At 35.1% G+C, this 21,972-nt stretch overlaps 1 protein-coding gene across 1 annotated transcript in view; it reads right to left on the reverse strand.

Moving 5' to 3' along the window:
• LRRC4C (leucine rich repeat containing 4C) overlaps positions 1–21,972 on the reverse strand; it is a 498,215-nt gene that overhangs the window by 278,631 nt on the left and 197,612 nt on the right. The window contains exon 2 of the mRNA XM_032188015.1: positions 11,872–11,961. The gene's annotated coding sequence lies outside the window, so the exon portion shown is untranslated. The remainder of the gene's footprint in view (positions 1–11,871; positions 11,962–21,972) is intronic.

The raw sequence follows: 21,972 nt of genomic DNA on the forward strand, positions 1-21,972 counted from the left end.
AACATTATCCCACTTGGTAAAAACAAAATAATAATAATAATAAATAATAAACTGCAAAGCACTTGTCATATATTGTTTTTTTAGATATAGATGTTACATTCTACAAAATTTGTAGAACACTAATCTGTTAGTTCTTTAAATGACCCTACTGCTCCTGTAGCATTTCATGGATGAATCACAGTGCTAGCTTATCGGTATATTGAGATATCAATTCGTTCCCTTAAGTATATTTGACTGCATCTACCATGCTGTTTATCAGAACCCCCCACCCACCACCACCTTTGAGGGTTAAAACTCTCCTTGACTGTCAGCCTCTTATGGTTTCAACATACCACTTTAGACACTAAATTGTTAACTTAGACTTCCTGCACATACTGCATGAATTTTGTTTGTTTGTTTTGTCTGTTTTTTAATCTAGTAAAGAACCTGTGTCTCTCAGTGTATGAAATTACCTTGATGCAGAGTCTTCATACCTGTTTGAATACAATAACAAAAAGTTTACAGCATCTGTTCAAATGCTGAGGAATATTACACAAACAACTAATGATGTATTTTTCTTCCTATGCTGCATATAAACAAATGATTGGGGCACTTAATAAAGCTACGCTGCTATCAGAAGTAAAGATATTGATGGGATGGTATTCTCTACAGACAGGCAAAAGTTCCCATCTATGGTCCCTCCTGGCCTTAAACCATCACTTGACTCTATAACAGAATTGTTTACTGCAAGCTGAACAAGTCACATTTAACCTCAACAAACAGTCAAATTTACAGGGAAATGTACCCCACAGTCTTTCTGAACCTGTGTTCAAAAAGAATGTGATTAATCAAACAAGCTTTATGTTAATTAGTCTAGATGAAATCATCTTCTGTGCTTCTGCAGTAATCATAGGGTGAATGAATGTATAGAACTAAAGAGCAAAATATAAATCCCACAACACCAGTATAGCAAGATACATCAAGTCTTTTTTTGTTCAGATAATATCAAGCAAATTGTTAGTGTTTTACAAATAATTATCTACGAAGCATTGTGCAAACCAAGAATATAGACAAAATGTCAATAAAGTTAAGGCGTCAACATTCTGTAAAGCATGTGTGACTCATTCTGTATATCTTAAATATTTTTTTCAGGAATGTGTTTTTCCTGAAGAGAGTAAAATCTCAATTTTCTAATAATCAGTTACTCTGATCAAAGACAGCAAAGGATAACAAGGCCTTTCCAGAAGTGAAATTGCAACAAACACTATGAATGACGAGTAAAGGAGGTGAATATAGTTTTCTTTCTGGCTATGTTGTGTAATACATTGCCATCAGCAGAACATCAAGCAGATACATCAAGCAGAATTTCATCCTTTTGAGTGGTAAACCATGATGTAATGTCATTAGATTTTTTCAGTCCATTTTATATGTTTATGAGCCTTCCAGTTATATGTATTAGAGAGACTTTTGCACTTTGCTGGTCTTTCAGATATGTTTATGAGAATGAAATAGAATAGAAAGTCATGTTCAGAACACCATGAAAGAATTCCTGTGAAATGGAGGAGGAGTTAATGACATAGAAATTGAGTCAATATGGTAGCAAAGCTATTTTGTATTGTTCCTTAAAGTGCTTTGGGACTTATGAGGACAATAACATCAAGAAAATAGAAAGCAAAATGTAAGGATTATAAAAATATCATTCTGGCTTAACTAGAACAGATATAGAAACATTCATTCTCCTTTTTGCTGCTGATTCATAGCATGCATTGAGGAGTAACAAACAAACATTTGCTGTAGCCTGGCAGAAAGGGCACAGAGAGTGCAAGAAGTCTGGGCTTGCTGCTCATATTTCTGATCCCTTTTCACCTCCTCTGGCTGAATGCTTCTGTGGCAGTTTGAAAAGTGGCTCCAAATGGTACCAATATAGTAAATGGGAAATGAGCAATGTTTTCTCTCTCTCTCTCTCTTTTTTTTTTTTCCTTCACATTTTATATTTTTATTTAGGGAACGTCAATTAATTAGAATTTGCCATTTTAACACCACTATTTTTACCAATCTTTTCACTGGGATATTGTCATTAAAAGGCATGTACTGTAATTGGAGCATAAAACATGGGCATTTATCCAAGCTAACAGCTAGTGACAAAAAAAGAAAGAGCTCATATTCTAAACTATTTTCCAATGGAGATACAGAGACTATGAAGGTTCTGCAAAATCCAGCCTTTTGATAAGTGACCAGTCTTTTGGTAAGCTTTTCTCCTTTAGGACTCTGAAACAGGACTGTTCTCTGAAACAGGACCGTTCGCTTAGGAGGAATCACAAGATCCTCAAGAAGATTTCTCCAAACCCTATTTTTCAGATGTTACTTAATTTTATTTTTTTTTTGTAATCTTTGTTTTTCCAAACCAAACCTGCCAAAATTCATAGAAGAATAGTAATTTGCATATTTTAAGATCTTGAATACAATTAAAAATGAGGAAAAAAAATCAAAGAGGGTCTAAAAATTTAAATCACTGTTGGCTAGCATCACATCTGCATTCAGATGTCCATTTTCCACAACTCAGATCAAGGAAAGGGAACAGAATATTCTGCTTCTCTAGCAGCGTCATTATTCTGATTTTGTTATGCTCTATTTTACTGCTTTTACTTAATTCAGTCCCACATGCTCCTGACAGCAGCCTCCCATGATGTAAAAACATCTTCTCTCCCTCAGAATTTGGTCACTCAAAGCTCACCAGCTGACTGAAAAGGGCTGCCACAGGCCAGTACACAGCAATACAGAGATTTCTGCACTAGGCCTGGCCAAGGAGGTTTCCGAGAATTACACATTTAGTGCCTTGAGACAGCCTGTGGGAGCTCTCTAATTCTTTTGTCATTTTGATCATGTTTGGAGAAAGGAAGTGATCCATTGTCAGGCTCACAGTGTGCAACAGCAGGAATGTCTAAGCTACACTGATGGCCTGATTCATTTCAGACATGTTTAGGGTGACAACACTGTATTCTTCATGTTTGATAGTATTCGCAGCTTGCTCTAGTCACAAGCCTAACCACGACTTCAAAGCTACAGCATATGAAGCTGTATTTCAGTGTGAGTGTTAAAACAGTTTGTAGTACTTGTTGTGCTAACTGAACATCTCATGAAATTTCAAGTATTTCCCATTTTAATTCACATCTATCTTTCTCTGTGTATTTACTGCATATTTATGGAAATAAATGCAAGATAACCTCCAGAAATCTATGCTTTATTTATCAATCATCTACCTTATTCATTAGCCAACTGTTTGTGCTTTACTATGCATTTTTAACTATACCACTTAGTAATGAATTTACTTCACTGGAATTTATTTTAATTTTCCAAATGAACTTTTAAGCAGCTGCTATTTCACGTAGTATGCATTTTGTGAAAAATAGACAAGAGGAAATAGCTCTTATTTTCGTCTCATACTATCCTCATTACAGTGGAAGTCAATGTAAGGAAAGCATATCGCTTCTTCAGGCAGAAGTATGTGGTCATGCCCATACCATGCCTTAAAGTATTGTTTTTTCATGTTACAAGACATGCTGCCATAAAAAAAATAAATAATAATAATAAATGCATGCATAGAGGTGGATGCAGACCACCACTACTGAGCATAAATGTAGAGAGAGAAACATTTTTGATTCCAAGCAGTATCCAGAGGGACACAAAAGCACAAAACAGAATCGAGAAGAGAACAGGAGCTTGTGCATCAGAGAGAGAGGGGGAGAGAACAAGAGAGTATTGGTAAATAAATGTCAGAACTCTGAACAGATTTGGAATTCAGTTTAGTGAGGAAAGAAATAAGCTGAGTTTTATTTTAGCCAAACAGCATTATCCATGCTTAATTACTTGTTCCTTACATTTTAAGTATTTCCATTTATAGAATCGATGGTTATCTAACAGAACTGACAATGAATACTGGAACTGAGGGGATGTATCTCTATGAAATCTAAATTTAGATTATATAGAGAGTTATAAAGCTAAATCAGCCAACAAATCAGCCAAAGATCTCATCTTTGAGGGAAGCATATCTGCTAAAAAACTGTACACAATAAATGGCAAACTATATTATTGTATGAAGCTCATACCTTTATCATGGTGTTAATGAGTAGAATATCAGAAATAAGTTGTTATGGTCACACAAATGCAGAAATTAGGGTGGAAATTATTCTCAGGGACAATGCAGGTTTTAGAGAAGGGAACCATGGCTGGAACTTTTGCTGTCCATCCCTCATGACATAGATACAACTTGTGATATCATCTTTGCCACTTTGCTTGAATAACTACTACAGGACATACCTCATAAGAATATGAGAATCACAAAAGTAACAGATTTTTTATTCTTTATTTTTTTAAATGAAGCAGTTTGGGACATTTACCAAGCAGCAGAATTGTAGCAGACTGAAGCTTCAACAGACACAGGTAATGGCAGGATTCCAATAAAAACAACTGCAGCCACAACAAAGCACCAAGGCAACAGCTGGCTTGACATCAGTACCTTAAAACTAGGGAATTTCAAGCATCACTTCTTGGTATGGGTGAAAAGTGTGACTCTTATGTGTTTTTGTTATACAGCTTTAAAAGCACTGTAATACTATCAAAATTTTCATTTAAAAACAAGATCACTTTTATCACACACATTTTATACTGACATATACTTCACTTTTATCATGACATATGCTTCATCTCAAAACAAGCTGCAGCTGTTCAGGGTGGAACATGGAGAAGCCACTGCTAGCTGTGTGGGGCTGAGCTGCAGGCCATGCAGCAGCGGCAGCAGCCCTGTGCCTCCAGCCAAGCTGTGGTCACAACAAATTTGAATACAAGAGAGCAGCAGCAAGCTCTAACACAGTGGTCCAAGTCTGTAAACAAGCAGGAAATTACTGTTTAACAGAAACGAGCCCATAATAAATATATAAAAAAGCATAAGATTTTCTTAATCTTCAGTCACTCGTTATAGCTTTTAATTCTTTGGTCCAAGAGATGACAGGACCATATATCAGAAACAGTCCACAGCTAAATATTCCTTCTAGCTTCTCTGCAAAACCAAGGGCCCTCAGACTGTTGAAAATTCAAGTACAAAGCTATCACTCTGGTATTTTAAAAGGAAAACATGAAGAGTATGTCAATTGTATACTTTGATATTTCATCTTCAGGAGGAGGATAAAAACTTTTGTGTATATATAAATGCTTTAAGGATATTGTGAAAAAAGCCTGACATTTGCCAACATTCTGGGTATAACTTGGGACATTTCAGCTAATTAATCAATATCAATCATGCCGTATCTACCAGAAACATTTCAAATTTACAATTGGTGATGCACAGGATATATTCTTATTTTTGCTGTAAAGTGACCTTCAAATTGATGACAAAACATATTTCATGGTAACTTCACTGTCAGACATCTGCAGTCTGAAAACTGAGAGAATACAAATGAGTCAACAGAACTTTCAGTTTGTGAATAGGCTGTATTTAATATATGACACATGGTATACATGATACACAGTGTACTTACAAGGTTGCTGAGGATAACAGGATCTAAGGAATGCAAATAATTTTAATATCATTAAAATTGAGGTAATTTAAAAATGTAAATAAATATTGCTGCATCTTCCACTGTGTTTAGTATGCATGTAGGATTACAATAAACAAACCAAATTAAATGTGGTCTTGATGCAATTTAATCAAATACCTTTTTTAATGTCTTGCTGCTCTGGGTGTGTGGAAGGAATTAGATATCTATTAATATTAGCTGTATTTTGTATGAAACAATATGAGAGCTTGAAACATGACATAGTTTTCTTATAAACCAAATAAATCAATAAACACATACAAATCCTTTGGTAATCTGGTAAGTATGTTTGTTTTTATTTATCTGGTTTTTATTTTTTTCTTTGGACAGGAAGCTACAAATGCACCACTAATTTAAACATCATTTTTCCATCATCTGAATGCTCTTCTCATATCCATACACATAAGTAGATTAGATCACAGTGAGAGTACAAGAGCAACAGAGTCATACTGCCATTACTTTTGCTATATCAGGTTTAGAAGTATTCACTTTAAATGATGGATGGGGAAAAACAACTTGAAAAATTTACATCTTACTTTAAGAGGCTACTGAAAATATATTTTACATGACCTGCATAAAGCTTTCAGAAAATGCAGTACATTTTCTTTCTAAAAGAACAGTATCAGTAGAATGCCTCCAAAAGCTTCAAATTTTACCACTGACAATTGCATGCTGCCAGACCAGAACTTGCTTGCAAACTCAGAACGTAAGAATTAGTGAGCCAAATACAAAATATCAAGAAGACCTTTGGTGTCACACTTCAAGAAAGAGGAAGATTTTGAAAAGAAAAACAAACAAACAAACAAACAAAAAAAATACATCAAAACTTGACTGAAGCAACACAAAGATGATGTCAAATGGCATTACAGGTGCCTACCTGACAGCATACATTCAACAAGGCAAGAAAACTGGTTCTGTTTTAAACTAGCTCTGCATAACTAGAAAAGCCACTCTGGGAATATATAGCACGCCATAATAAAAAGTCGTGATTTTTTTTCTCCACAGTTTATACCTTGAAGCACAAAAGAAAAAGCATCTTTCAACATTCATTCACCTACTGTACACAGGATGCCACAATAATTTATGCCATGGGCAAAACTTGAAAAAATAAGTGTACTGGTATATCACAAACTAGAGGAGATTTCCTATACTGACAAGTGCTATCAATCTGTCAAGCAAAATGTGCTTTCCACAAAGGATGGTATTTCCTGTTTAACTTTTAAATATCTAAAGAAAGATATTGAAATCTGAGATTGCACTGTATACTTTCCTTATAATATGTGGGGGAAAAAAAAAATAAAAAAGTACCTCTGTAGTACAATTCATCATATCTACCTTAAAAAACTCACATAAGAAACACCTTTAGAGAAGTCAGCTTATATCCTCTCATACATATCCTGCCTAGTTAGATCTTAGATAGCTAAATTAACCAAGATGAATGTAACCCTAAATGCCTTAGAAACTATTAGTCCTGCTAATTCTTTTACAACATAATAATTACCCACAACTTGGTTTCAAGGGTCTAACTGGTAAACCCTTATGCAATGAATCAAGGAAGAGATGTAGGTCTCATCTCAGTTATTTGCAGTTGATTACATAAATCTCGTGTTGCTTCAGTGAGTCCTGACCACGCTCAAATGAAAACTACTGTTATGACTGGGAAAGAAAACAAAGTTGTTCATTTAGCAACCTACTTGGGCGAACTGGAGAGAAGCTTTTGTAGTTTTGTGGGAAGAAAAAGCAATTTTTATGTTGCACTAGAAGTGCAGAAAGCTGCTCTCAAGTTTTTCATCTTTGCATGAAAGGAAATTTATGTTCAAAGTCACAAAATATATGAACTTTTTTTTTTTTTTTTTCAGGAAAGACTACAGAGTCAGTGGACAGCTAAGAACTTACAGGTCCTCCTGTGGGCACCTCTACTGAAGAGTTTAAGAAGAGTGTGGTTAAAGTACTGTGATACAAAAGCAAGCCATTAATAGAGCCAATCAGGTAGGAAACCTCTTCTTCAGACAACATTCTTAAATAATATTCTTTAAAAAAAAATTGCCACTCTTCTTGAAAAATAGATGCTTTCTCTCTCATATACCTCACAGAAATCTTTAATACATAGATAATTACAATCTGTGTAATTTTTCAGGATGAAAATCAAGGATGTTGCCTTGATTACTTTGGATGGGGAAAAGAAAAACCACGGCCTCTCTTCAAACCCATAATATGATGCTATTCCTTTTGACATTTTTTTATGAGCTTCTTGGAATCCAGTGACAGCAACAGATTTGGCCAGTATTCTGTGAACATTTTAATTTCAGAGTGACATTTTAGTGTTTGTGTGTTTTGCTGCTGAATTTATTAGAATTTAGAGTTATACAGATACAGCTGATAAAAGCATTAATCAAAGCAGGCTCCACAGAACCTGCAAACAATAGATGAAGTGTCTACACAAAATATGATAGATAATGGTATAAAAAATAGAAAAAAAACCTCCAAAATAACAGAGAAAAGGACCTAAAGCAGACACTTAGTGAACATAAAGTGACTTAATGGTTTGTGATAAGGATAGAATGTACATGTCCAAATAAGGGTAGAAGTAGAGTCTAATAATTTTTGATCACTGTATAAAAAGACCTGTCAGAATCCATGCATTCTTTGTATGGGTCTTGGGTAGCCTGCATAACATTGTTCTAATACTGTATCGACACACATGGAACATTAGCATCTTGTGTGTGAGATCATGAGTGTGACAGGGCCATACCTTGTATGTATACCCACTAAATGGGGAGGAGCCGTTGCCTCTGAACCCAGCCTGTGGTATGTTTTGAAACAAGAATGGTGCTGAAGTTTCCAGACTACAGAGCAATAGACCTCTGGCTATGATTCAAAAAAACTGACTCACAGTACCAATAGGTTTGCTTTCTCTGACAAGGGATGAAATTTAAAAGGGATATTAAAAATTGTCACAGCCAGACTAGAAGCAGAATAAAAAAAATAAAAAATATATTTATTAAATTACATTCATTTCTCAACATCACTGCCAACAAAGTTAAGCTCTCTTGTTCTATTTGTAAAGCAGGTCAGGGAAACCAAAAAGACATTCACAGAAGCTGACTGAAAGCCCCCATGTGTAATACAAGCAGATCACAAAGACTGGTTACTAGGAAGAAGCTTTATAAAGATGTTCAGTTGAGACTTTACTCATAGCACCTACACAGAGGTTGTCTCATGTAGAATGTGTTTACCTGGGCACACACTACAAATTCCTCAACTTCAGACCACAGCTGAAACTGATGAAACATCAATGATTTAAAATAACTTAAGATTCCACCTCTTTTGCTCCAAAGGAAAAAGTTTAACTTAGTACTTTAGCCCTATGTATTAATAATCAGTAGCTTCCTTATAATTTAAAATGCTTATTATGCCTTTCAAATGATATTCTTACTGTGCAACCCACAGTTCCCTCCCTCACACGTCTGCTTAAATAGGAAGAAAAATTCATTCATAATAATAAATTTAGACCAAAACCAAAAACAACAACATTGTGCACACTTGCAAGTACGCATCCATACAGTAGTTGCAAGGGAACATATAATTATTCTCATAAAATGCATGCCTGAAATTGAATTTTTATTTCAAATTAGTTTGTAAAGAGTATGATTTGTCTAATATGTTATTAGAACCTCTTCAGATGAAAGGAGAAAAATGGATTAATAACAAAGAGCATACTGATTGAAATCTAATTTCTGTTATCACAGCTAAATGCTATTTTTGCATGCAAGCTGAAGCTGTGTATTTTGTGATACAGTCCCATAACATATTGTCATTCATTTCTGTGTTCTTTAAGAGCCATTTTCTATTGAACTGAAAATAACGGTGCCTCATGTAACTATGCAATATAAATGCTTTCAGTTAACAGTCAATTCTCAAACAAGAGAAAGAAATAATTATTCCTGAACAGTATTTTCAGGTGAAGAATACTACCCACATAAAACACCTTTAAAAATAATATACGCCTGATTATCAGCACTACTCAGATGATTAATCTTTCCCTCAAAGCACATATCAATCCCTAGCAAAGAATTTCAATTACATGAAATAATTCCATGTATATTTCATGAATATTTTGTAAAAACAATCTGAGTTCTTTGCATTCGGAAGTAGTTTAGAAAATGAAAGACACTGAAGACAGTAAGCAGCCAAAAGAGGTGGGCTGTTGTGATAAAAAACTGAGGACAAATATTTTAGTTTTATTTTAGTTTCAGCCAATTCATATTTTCTGATGAGAAAAAAAAAAAATATATTGAATTTAGATCAGTTCTCATCAGCAGCATCACTCTGTTGCTACCAGAATCCCTTCAACTGCTGAATGCACTGAAAATTATGTGCCAATGCACGTGTGTTTAGTTACCTTGTTAGGTGCTATCCTGAGGCACTTAGAATGAATACTGGGTGAAGTGCATCTTCTGCTATCATTTTACACAAACAGAGACTAGGAGCAAGTACCTTCCAGAAAGTAAGCAGTGAAAGGAATTCAAAGTACCATAAAATTACAAGGACTATAATAGCAGGAAACATAAATGATGGGACATCATATAAGGAAAAGCAAAGCTTCTTGCTGAGCTTCAGCCAATAGCTACACGGTCAAGTTAGTCCAAGTGGGATCTAACTTTTAGCCTGAAAAATAAAACAGTACTAATCCATTTAATTTTTATTTCAAATCGATCTATCTCAAAAGCTAATGAGCACATCAAGTAAAAGAATTCACCTTTCCAATGTATTGATGAAATATTTATTTTCTTTCCCTAACAATGAAGGAATTGATTTTAAATCATGTAATCAGGATACTAAAAGTATTTATGAACAACAAAAACTTCTATAGATGCTCATAACAGGTGCCCAGTGACTTTAGTTTTCCCCCAATGTAATCCTGCGAGAAGTTACAAACATCGTTGTAAACTTTGTAGCTAAAATGAGAATTTTGACACCATTTTCCCAAGACTTCCAATTTCTTTGACCAGAGGACCACTTTTACATCATCTTATTCAGTCTTACCAGAAAATACAGACGTACTGCAGTTCTAATTGCAGAGCATTTAGATCCTGATTTGGGATCCCCAACACTACAGTTGAACAATCAGATTGAAACCATTTTTTCCTTCAATTAATAAATTATTTGCAAAATACCATCTTTTATTAAGTAATTTATTATTCAGGGTTGTCAGAAAAGTTTACACAAATGAAGGCAAGCTGCCTGGCTGTATGGTAAAAGCCTAAGGGTGAGGTTTGCTCATCAATATATATGACACCATCTCAGCTGATAGCATTTCTACTCTTGCCGCAACTTCTAGGAAAGCTGCAGTCCAGGAATCATATGCTGAAAATACTGAGTAATAAAATGCTTAAAATCCTGCTTTTGCATGACTGCACAGCTATTTGAATGACAGATATACAGACCTCAAATACTGAAGACAATAAAACCATCCCCACAAATGTTTGTGGGCAGAGGAGACAAACAAAACCAAAAACTCAGTTGAATCAATTAGCCTTTCTAAAGTCAAATGAGACAGCGATTCAAGCGACATCCATCTCAAGAACTAAAGGATTATTTAGTGGACCTTAATCAGGCAAGACATGCAATGAAATTAAACAAGCAGATTAAAATTAAAAATTGTCATCCCCTTAGCAATATCAGAAACAATATTGTTACCAGACAAAACAATGCTATGTGCACATCGTGGTGAGAAGGAATAAATAGCCTTTTTCTCTTTCCCTTGGGTACTAGTGCATTAAGTCTGAGAAGGTAATTAATGTTACTACACATTACTATGAATTTAATCAGAATTTATGTCTTTGTCTGCCATTGCGTAGTCTTGTTTTTCAAGTTCCTAAAAAAGGACTGCTATTTTGGGGAAAGGTAACAAAGATAGAGGTTTATCTAGTGTCACGTCATTCTGCTGACAAGGTAGGCCATGCATCATCAGCTTTCCTTTTTTTTTTTTTTTTTTTTTTTTGAGCTTTACTTATCAATTACTATTAATCCTGATTTGTGTTGCCATGGATTTTCCTGAGCAAAGGTTATGAATGCATAGCAGAGCCTGATGGAGATTAATGTGCAGAATAAAACAAAGGGACAAAAATACCTTCAGAAAAGTATGACCTCAGACATGATCTGTCATATTACCTTATTTGCTGCTACGATAAAAATAAATTAAGAATCTCCAACCAACAGTTTCTTTGTTAAAACTGAATCATAATCACTAGATAAACTGAAATTTTAATCAGCATTACAGTAAATGTATTATACTTACATGTTGTTCACAGTATTCAATGGAGCATCGGCCTGCTTGCTTTCCAATTCAATAAATAATCATGGTTTCTTGCAATAAAGAAATTCATTTCTGGAAAGACAAAACAGGAGGTTAAATGTTTTTTAATAGTTTTTTTCAGTAGTCATGCACTGTAAAGCAACATATGAAAATAAGGTCTCAGCTGGGAAATTACAAGTACATATTACAATTTCATTTAAAAAACTTCATAAGTCTTTATTTGTGAATGCAAATGCATTATTAATATTTTATGAGAGTCAAGAATACATTTCATATATAGGTGAAAAGTTACTTGAGCTGCAGGAAATTTATTTTTTCTGTTTTTTTTTTTGTTGTTGTTCTGCCAACAAGAAAGTTTATGCTTTTCAGGAAGTACGCATTCCCAGTTTCAACAAACAAGACATTTTACAAGCACAAGAAAGTAGAATATTGGCATCTTGGCTTAAACAAACAAACACACATTTTTCTTATTAAAATAAATAAATAAATAAATAAATAAATCCCTTGATTATTAATGGCAGAAGGATTTGAAAGAAATCCTCTAGATGATATTCCAGAATACCGCCCATTATCCCTTTTCAATATTTATTAATGAGAACACATGAAGAAAAGAAACAGGCTGAATAATAGACTCTAACAGTGAAATCAGTTTAACTGCAGAGCAGACTCTAAGAGACAGAAGAATCTCTATAGCAAGCTATACTTATATATATAACTTATATATATATAAGTTTATGAGATCCAGTACATTCTTTCTGCTCTGACAGAAGCTTGAGTGAGCTCTACCATTTTCTCTAGGAGGAAATAAGACTGATTTAAAACATTTTTGCTTCCCATACTTGTAAACAAATATCCTCTAGTTTGGATAGTCAATGAATTTTCTTTCTTGCTATCAAAATATGGTAAGATTTCTAGTCAGTGTTGTAGAATATTCCTTGCTGTCAACAGAGAATTTCTATTATTATTATTATTATTGAGACCTTATTCCTGCAGATTCCTGAATAACTCATTTAAACCTTATGATGATATTCTTGTGTGTGTAGTTTGTTTTAAATTACTCTTTGTGACCCCCTGTAAATCCATCCTCAGCTATTCTACAGATGAGGATACTAAATGCTGAGAAAATTTGACTTAGAAGTTCTTATTAATTTTAACCCTGCCAGGTCTGAAAGAAAACATTACTCTAGTGTAGTAACAGAAAACTACTGAGGCTGATCTGCAGTGAGAGATTCTGTTAGATGGTATAGTAAGTCTGCTTCATGGCTAAAACCTCATCAACTATTTACAAGGAAACACGTGATGGCACGCAAGTGCTTGTGCAATGAATGCAGGTAGCAAGATCCAGCTCTCCAGTTTTGTCAGCCCTTCATGGAACAGCGATTCTGACATATGGTATTTATCTAGCCATAAAGAAAGGCAGACTGACTTTAAGCACACATGGCCAAATTCAGCTTGGCTTACAACATTAAATACACCAATATAGAAATGCAACAGTGTAACTTAAGGGACTGGAAACACACTAAAATAATTACCTTGTTCTGGTAATTTTCAAGTTTTAGGCACATATCAGTAATCTGAATTTTTAATAAATCTCACCTTTCAAGAATTCTGGAGTTAAGTATATGACATCAAATGTCATGAGCTTAAAAAGGTATAAAACAAAGAGTTGCCTTTACAGGCTGGTAATAGAGTATTGCACATTATTTTTCTCTGATAGTTCAGTCCTGTCAGCTACCTGGAGAACCATTTGCTCCTCTCAGAAGGTGTTCAGTGACTCTTATTACTTAACCAATTAAAAAGGGCTAATTTGTACTCTATTCCAATTGTGTGCTGAGGACAAGAATTCAGCATGATGACAAAGCTCAGATTTGGAAGCAATGGCACATACCTGTGAAGCACATTATAAAGCTAATGTATTGTAGTGGAACTCTTTAATACACCTCCTATGTGAAAAGAAAGTTACTAAGGCTGGCCAGTCTGTGCTGGCAAAAAGGAATAGGATTGCTTGCCTAAAAGCTGCAGCCTTGCTGGAAGTCATCTTCTATTTAAAAAAAAATATAAAAAAAATAAAAGAAGAAAAATGTAGAAACACCTCCTATCTCTCTCTGATGTTTCTGGTAATCACATATTAAAACTCATCCTCTGGAAGCAACTGTTAATATTGCAGAATCTCTTGCCTACTGAAAGGAGAACCAAATCCCTTGAATCAACACTCCCCTTCCAGAATTTGCCAAAGCAAATTGCCTCTTCTTCCCTTCCTTACTTCTATAGAAATATAGAAATATACATTTTATAGGTGGTGACATGGCAGGTAAAAACTAGTGCATGAAGCAATAATAAGAAAAACTATATATATATATATATATAAAAAAAAAAAAAATAAAAAATAAAATACTGGAGTAGAAATACTGTTTAATTTTTCTGTTTGGAATAGTTTGGAATATTCTCATTAACAGCTTGCCTGGTTTGACAATTTCTAGCTGTTGTTCAAAAGTCATATAAGGGTTCACAGGGAAAATAAACATTAGGCAAAACACTGTACAATCATCTCTAAATTTCTAAACTAGATAACTGTAGCCTTCCCCTCAAAATTTGTCACCTGTAAAAAACAAAAACAAAACCAAAAAAACCTTTCATATGCATCTTGCATCTCACCTCTCCTGACTGTTACAGACATGTCTCCACAGATTCAAGAAAAAAAAAATATAATCTAAGAAGGTAGTGGGTTGATGCAGCCTCTCAACCTTCAGTGATATGCTTCAGTTTTGTTTCATTGACATGTACATGGCCACACAGTACTATCATTATCAAGTACTATCTAGCTGCTACAATCATCTACAAACTGTTAATATATAGTGTATGTAAGCAAAGATCACTAGAAAAAAAATACCAACTGTAAAGACTAAAAAAAAAGAACAGAAATTAAAACCAGAGAAATGTAAAATTTGGGGGAAAAAAACAAAACAAAACAAAACAAAACTGTTTATTGACATTTAAGAAGCAATCAGTATGAAGCATCATAGATTATAGTTCTGGGAAGTGGCAGAAAGTAATGGCTGTAGAAAAGAAATCTGCAGTAGAACATAGCCCTTTGAAGTACTTTGCCTCAAGGCTCACTGACCAAAACCATCACTACCAAATGTAAGGAGTTGGAACCTATGTGGTTATTACGTACAAGTATCTTTTCTGACAACTAAGTTTTAATTAACGTTTCTGCAAGTTTGGGGCTACAAATTAACAGTGGCATTCACAATTACAATAATAGCAGACATTTAATCATAATGACACATTATTGTTGTCATTATTTTTGTACTGTTATTGTACTATTATATTTTACACAAACATTAGTCAAAGCTGTTATAGTGATGTCTACACCACTGAAGGACTTCTGCTCAAAAAACTGTAGCTTAATGATAATGATTATATTTAGCAAAATATGTAAAATGTATCCATTATCAATACCCCAGAGCAATGCCACTTACTTTTCTTTATTAATATCCTAGAAATACAGGATTTCAGGAGAACTCAGCTCATTATGTGGCACATAAATTGATTTTCTAGAAAATACTCAAGGATCTTTAGATAAGCTTCTGATCCTTTGCCCCGGTTAGTCTTAGAAACTATCAGCAGAAAGCATCCATGACATTCTTATGCCATTCTTCTCCTATTCTTAAAATTGTTTTCCTAATGTCTTTAAAAGCAGCAAACAAAACCACTGTCTTCTTGTCTCACCTGCAGTGAGCATGAAAAGCATGAAAACCCCTGATCACAGCCCTCAGAGCAACAACCCGCTCCAACCTGGAAATTTTACCTTAATTTTTGCTCCTGCTACCAGACCTTCCATTACTTGTCAAAACTTTTCGAGTACACAGACATAAACAAAGTGCTCCATTCACTGTTAATTCAAGTGGAAACATTACTGCCAATGCCATACACATAATTTCTGTTACCTTTGTTTGTGGTTTTGTTTTCTTCATACTTAACCTCTTCAGCAGCAGTATAACACAGCAAACACAGTTACTTTAGAGACTGCTATGACCCACAGCCTACAATGCTGACCTTTTCCAGCCCCAGACCCTGCATGTTCAATGTTCCAACACTGACAATTCCCAGTTCCTTAACTTCTGAGGCAAAACATATGATAAAAAACTTATGTACAACTGTGTTAACCCATTTTCCACTGCTCTTGCTTGTATTTATTTTCTTTGCTATTAACTGTTGAAAATCAGTTTGTAATTCACTTTTTTTTTTTTTTTTTTAAGATTGACAGAAATAAGGTTATTCAATACTTCAGTTTTCTCTATGACTTGTTATTTGATCATTTACCACAGTAACATCTTAAAATATTTTTCATATCTTCTTGCAATAGTTTTCTAAACCGATCATGTAGAGTGCCTTAGAACACTTTTGTTATAATTCTCGTTTTGCCCCAGCCTTTCCAATTTAATCCTGACGTAGACATTGCTTCCATACACAGCTACAACTTCTATATGCTTTTAGTAAAGTTACTTTTTGATGTTCATATTCTTAAGAACTGAGGCTACCACACTCTTTTTGATATATAGGTATTATTTCATTTTTACCATGAAGACAACCCATAGCACTGCCATGCAAAGTAAATGAAGTTTCCTGAATAACAGTAGGAGAACTGAGTTGACTCAAGGCCAACCAATTAGCCCACAACAAAATTTGAAATGTAAGTCTGGATTGCAAGTGTTTAGTGCTAGTCAGTCACTGTAAATTAACTTAGAGGAGCAAAAAGTAATACCATAGAGGGGAGCCAAACAATGTTTATAATGAGCAAAAATAGGAAGAAGATATAACCACTGAGCATTCCCTGCTGTTAAAAAAGAAAAAGCTGAATTGTGTCTAATTTCTGCAGTGCGGGGAAAACAGAAGGGCCAATTAAGGACTGCTTCAGGTTCAATTTTCATCTGGAAAATAGATTAGCTTATCTGGATCTTATACAGCATTGCTTTTACATTTATACTGAATTCTTTGCCTTCAAAATATTAGCATGCCAATACAGGAGAATGGCATGGACACCTATTCAATCAAAATCCCTTTGGAAATTTAGAAAGTAGCAAGGAAGAGCCAACACAACAGCAGTACAAAACAATTCAACGTAGCTCTGGCTTTATTCAAATAGAAATATTGGAAGTTATACAGTGAAGCAGAATTAACTATAAGACCTAACATTTTAGTCAATATTTCTACTGCAAAAAAAGTCAAATAATAGATACCGTAATTAGTAAAAGCTCATCTTTTTTTCATCCAGAAGAGAAGAAGGCACACTTAAGTCTTTTTTCTAAGGCACTGGTTCAATACAGAGTCATTGAAGAAGAGCAGTGCCTACAATTGCTGAGTTTATCTCCTTACTTGTTTGGCTGTGCATGTTCTACAACTGCAGTGTAAGGAGCAGTTAGTGAAGACTAAATGAAGACTGCTTTAAGCAGTGGTCTGAGCAGCACTTGAAGCTTCCAAGTGTGTTGTAGAGCTTGTGAGAGATGATAAATTATTGCAAGTGTTGCAACTGCAGGCACAGTTACAATATTAGGTGGTGATGCTTTGGGGTTTAAAGCTTGCCCTATTTCTTACAAATGAATTGAAAGGCTTAGGAATTTTTTTTTCTGCAACACCACTGGATAGACTTACTCTTTCCTAGTACAACCTCCTCCTCTCCACTTCCTAAAATAAATGCATTGAACAATGCCAAGTACTGCCCTGACAAGACATAATTTTTAGTTTAATCAGCCTATTTTCAGCATTTATCAATATGAAAGGCTGAAGAATATTTTCAGAACCCAGGAGGCTGCTTTATCCCATTAAGAAACAAGCTGGTACACTGGATGTTGAGGGAATACTGCAAATAATGTAGGCTCTAGTTAATCTTTTCCCCATTTTAGCCAAATGCTTTACAATTCTCTTTTGAAAATTTCTATATTTCCTATATTTCAAAAGTCCAGGGTCAAAACTCTGAAGAGAAAGAAAAGGCAAAACCAAAATTCTACTTCATTTCTGGCAGTGTATCTGGGTTACTGTGGGAAAAAAATGCCATAGAGAAATGGGCCAGGAGTTTGTGAATGCTGGTTGAACTGAGAGGTATTTTATGTCAATGGACTTTAATGTGTCCTGACAAGAAACAATCAAAACGTACAGGTTAACACATGCAACATTCACTTCATTTTCTATGTCAACCTCATGAACTTTGCCATGTTACCTCATCTTCCAATTTAGTGAGGGAGAAATACAAGTTTCTGGAGATCACTGATGGTTAATAGGTAATATACTTGCATGCGGCTCAGAAAGAATAAGGTCAGAGCATAAGTATAAAGTGTTTACATGCTTTCAGGCCTGGAGTTGCAGCTCTGCATGTAATGAAGCTATAGCAAGTTTGGTTGCAATAGTTCTGAGTTCTCAAAAGCAAGTAGAAAGGAGAGCCTCACTGTATCAGTTAAAACAGAACTAAGGAAACAGTACACAAATTTTACATTTCAGTTCTGGAATGGTCTTGTACTTAACATGTAAGATGTTAATGCCTCTTTTATATTATATATATATATATATATATATATACAGTGAAGCAGAATTAACTGCTTTATATATATATATATATATATATATATATATATATTAACTGCTTTATATATATATATATAAACATAATTGGCAATTTCTTAAACTTAAGTGAATACTGCAAAGTGTTTATTTTCCAATAGGCCTTCAAATATTTATTACACCCCCTTTGTATAAAAATACTTGCATGAAGTTACACTGTTAAAATAGCAGACAACCTGGAAAGCAGACAACTTCCCAGGCAATATCATGGGAACTCAACGTCACTCATGCAAATCTGACGGATGGAGTATTTTAAAAATAAAAGAAATGACTGCAGGAACTGCAATAAAGTAACAATGTGCTGTCAATTATAATAAAACCAGGAGACAAACCTCAGGCAGTAAGCCTTGTATCGATGTGTTCTTCAGATCTGATATGGGGATGGCTACTAGGCGATCTCTGTTAAACCCAAAGATAAAAACTACAGATTATTTTCAAAAAGTCCTAGCAGTTCCTGAGACAGATGCTTTTCCTAACAGTATCTAAAAGGCTATAACATTCAAGAAATCAATTATCAAATAGCAATTATAGGTCTATCGTACAATGTTTGGAACCATTTAACCTAATTATGCTCATACCGCTGTGTATAAGTGCCTGCAAAGAATTGCAAAGAGCTCTGAAGGTGAGCTGAAAGTGAACTGCAGGCTGTTTAAGGCTAGAGATCAGATGAGAATTATGACAGAAGATGTAGGGTGAATTTAGTCAAAAAGCAAGGGAAGTGATTTCATTATGTGAAAGACCTGAGAGACCTACAGGTCATAAAGTGAATTACCTAGCATTATGCTAAACACTTTCAGAATATCGGCTGGGAGTATTTATGTTTACAGGATGCAGCTCATTTGTGGAGAAGACAAGTTGTGATTTGTTCCCAATTTCTGACCATTCTTTTTACACATCCTATAGACCTGCAATTCTGATTCAGTCGAAAGCCCTCCCACTCTTCTCTCCTGGCATAATGGTCTTTCTCATTTTAAACTATCTTGTCTGAGTCATTATCTTATCCTGAATAAACAGTCCATTCTCCCACCCTTATTACAAGCTCTTAAGATAGCTGTAGGAATACAAATTATACATAAAGCTACATTTTCTCAGGGACTTTAGTACATGGGAAGTAACTTTCAAAGGTTATAGCCTAAAAATACCCCTTATCAGCAATTTCAAACCTGTAAAACAATGGAGCAAACAGTAAGACTCAACAAAAATACCACACAGCTTCAGTGAACAGCAAAAACTACAACAATATTCACACTGATTACAGAACAGATTCTACAAGATGTTCCTGACTGTTTTTAATGGAATTTTAAGATCAGCGAATTAAGAGAAAAAAAGGTTTTAATATAGCTGGATTTTAGGAAATCATTATCCAACAAAATTGTAACCTCAAAAAGAATCAAAATTAGTTTGGATAGTATTAACAAATAATAATGAAAGCATTGTTTTCTGCAAAGATTTACAATAGATTAGTATAGAAACTACAATTAATCTCTTCAATACAGACTTTAGTGTCAGGGGCCAAGCTAACATCACCAACAAAAAAGGATAAATAAATTCACATGCTTCTTCCACCTGATTTTAATTTGCAGGACAAAATACCACAGGCTTCTCTCTGTTTCTCTACTATGTGGAGAAAGAATATAATGGTCAAAGATAAGGATCTCATGTTACCAATTTCAGAGACATTTCAGTGAAGAATCCAGGCTAATAATTATATAGTTAATGGTTATTTGGATGATCCATTCCTTTGAATTTTGAGAAGAATAATCATTTATTCAAGGAAAACTTTTATTTTGAAAAATTGGTCATATTAAAGATTCAGTTTCTGGTCTAAACCACAGAGAAAATAATCACCATTCCTACTAATTTAAACTTTTGTACCCAGGATCTGGAAACAAACAATAGCAGGGTCTTGAACCTTAAACATTAGAAATCAGTATGCTGCTAATGAGCTATTGGCTTTTCTGCTTTTTTTTTCTTTTCTTTCTTTGATTAAAGAATTGGAAAAATATAAGATCTTAAAAAAATAAAATAAAAACAAATCCACAATAGAAAAAAGCATGGTTTGGTCACTGAAATTGACACTAGATACAAAACTGTGATACTAATAATATACTTTCATCAACCCATGTACAGTCTTTCAGTGTCTGAGAAGAAAATAATAACGTCCAGAAGTTGTAACATCTTTTTAACCCTTAGGTCATTCCTTTATTAAAAAAATACAAATTCACAGAACATAAAGCAAAAGGACAGAACATAGAGCAAAATCTTCTGTGTTTTTCAAACCTGTTGATATATGTTGATCTGTGGCATATTTTGAGAAGTCTACTACAGGGCACTTGAATTATTTCAAGGTCTAGTGACAGATGCACTCTTTTTTTCCCTGTATACTATTACAGAATCACAGAATCACAGAATTTCTAGGTTGGAAGAGACCTCAAGATCATCGAGTCCAACCTCTGACCTAACGCTAGCAGTCCCCACTAAACCATATCCCTAAGCTCTACATCTAAACGTCTTTTGAAGACTTCCAGGGATGGTGACTCCACCACTTCCCTGGGCAGCCTGTTCCAATGCCTCACAACCCTTTCAGTGAAGAAGTTCTTCCTAACATCTAACCTAAAACTCCCCTGGCTCAACTTAAGCCCATTCCCCCTCATCCTGTCACCAGGCACGTGGGAGAACAAACCAACCCCCACCTCGCTACAGCCTCCCTTGAGGTACCTATAGAGAGCGATAAAGTCGCCCCTGAGCCTCCTCTTCTCCAGGCTGAACAAGCCCAGCTCCCTCAGCCGCTCCTCATAGGACTTGTTCTCCAGGCCCCTCACCAGCTTCGTCGCCCTTCTCTGAACCCGCTCAAGCACCTCGATGTCCTTCTTGTAGCGAGGGGCCCAAAACTGAACACAGTACTCAAGGTGCGGCCTCACCAGAGCCGAGTACAGGGGGACGATCACCTCCCTAGCCCTGCTGGTCACACTGTTCCTGATACAAGCCAGGATGCTGTTGGCCTTCTTGGCCACCTGAGCACACTGCTGGCTCATATTCAGCCGACTATCCACCATCACTCCCAGGTCCTTCTCTGCCTGGCAGCTCTCCAACCATTCCTCTCCCAGCCTGTAGCTCTGCTTGGGGTTATTGCGCCCCAGGTGCAGGACCCGGCACTTGGCCTTGTTGCACTTCATGCAGTTGACCTCAGCCCATCGGTGCAGCCTATCCAGATCCTCCTGCAGAGCTTTCCTACCCTCAAGCAGAGGGGTACTTTCTCAACGACACTTACTCACCATTTTCTCAACGACATTGCTTTTAAAATACCTTTAATTTCTAGATAAAATGAGCCTATTTAAAAAGAGGAAAATGAGATACAAATTCCAGTATTATAATGATGATTAAATGGAAGAACAACTCAAGTAAGGACTCAAGTAATGCTGCTAGAGTGAAAAATAAAAATAAAAGTGAACAGGAATTATTTGG

Source organism: Aythya fuligula, chromosome 5 (assembly GCF_009819795.1).
Source record: "Aythya fuligula isolate bAytFul2 chromosome 5, bAytFul2.pri, whole genome shotgun sequence".
NCBI classification, from domain to species: domain Eukaryota; kingdom Metazoa; phylum Chordata; class Aves; order Anseriformes; family Anatidae; genus Aythya; species Aythya fuligula.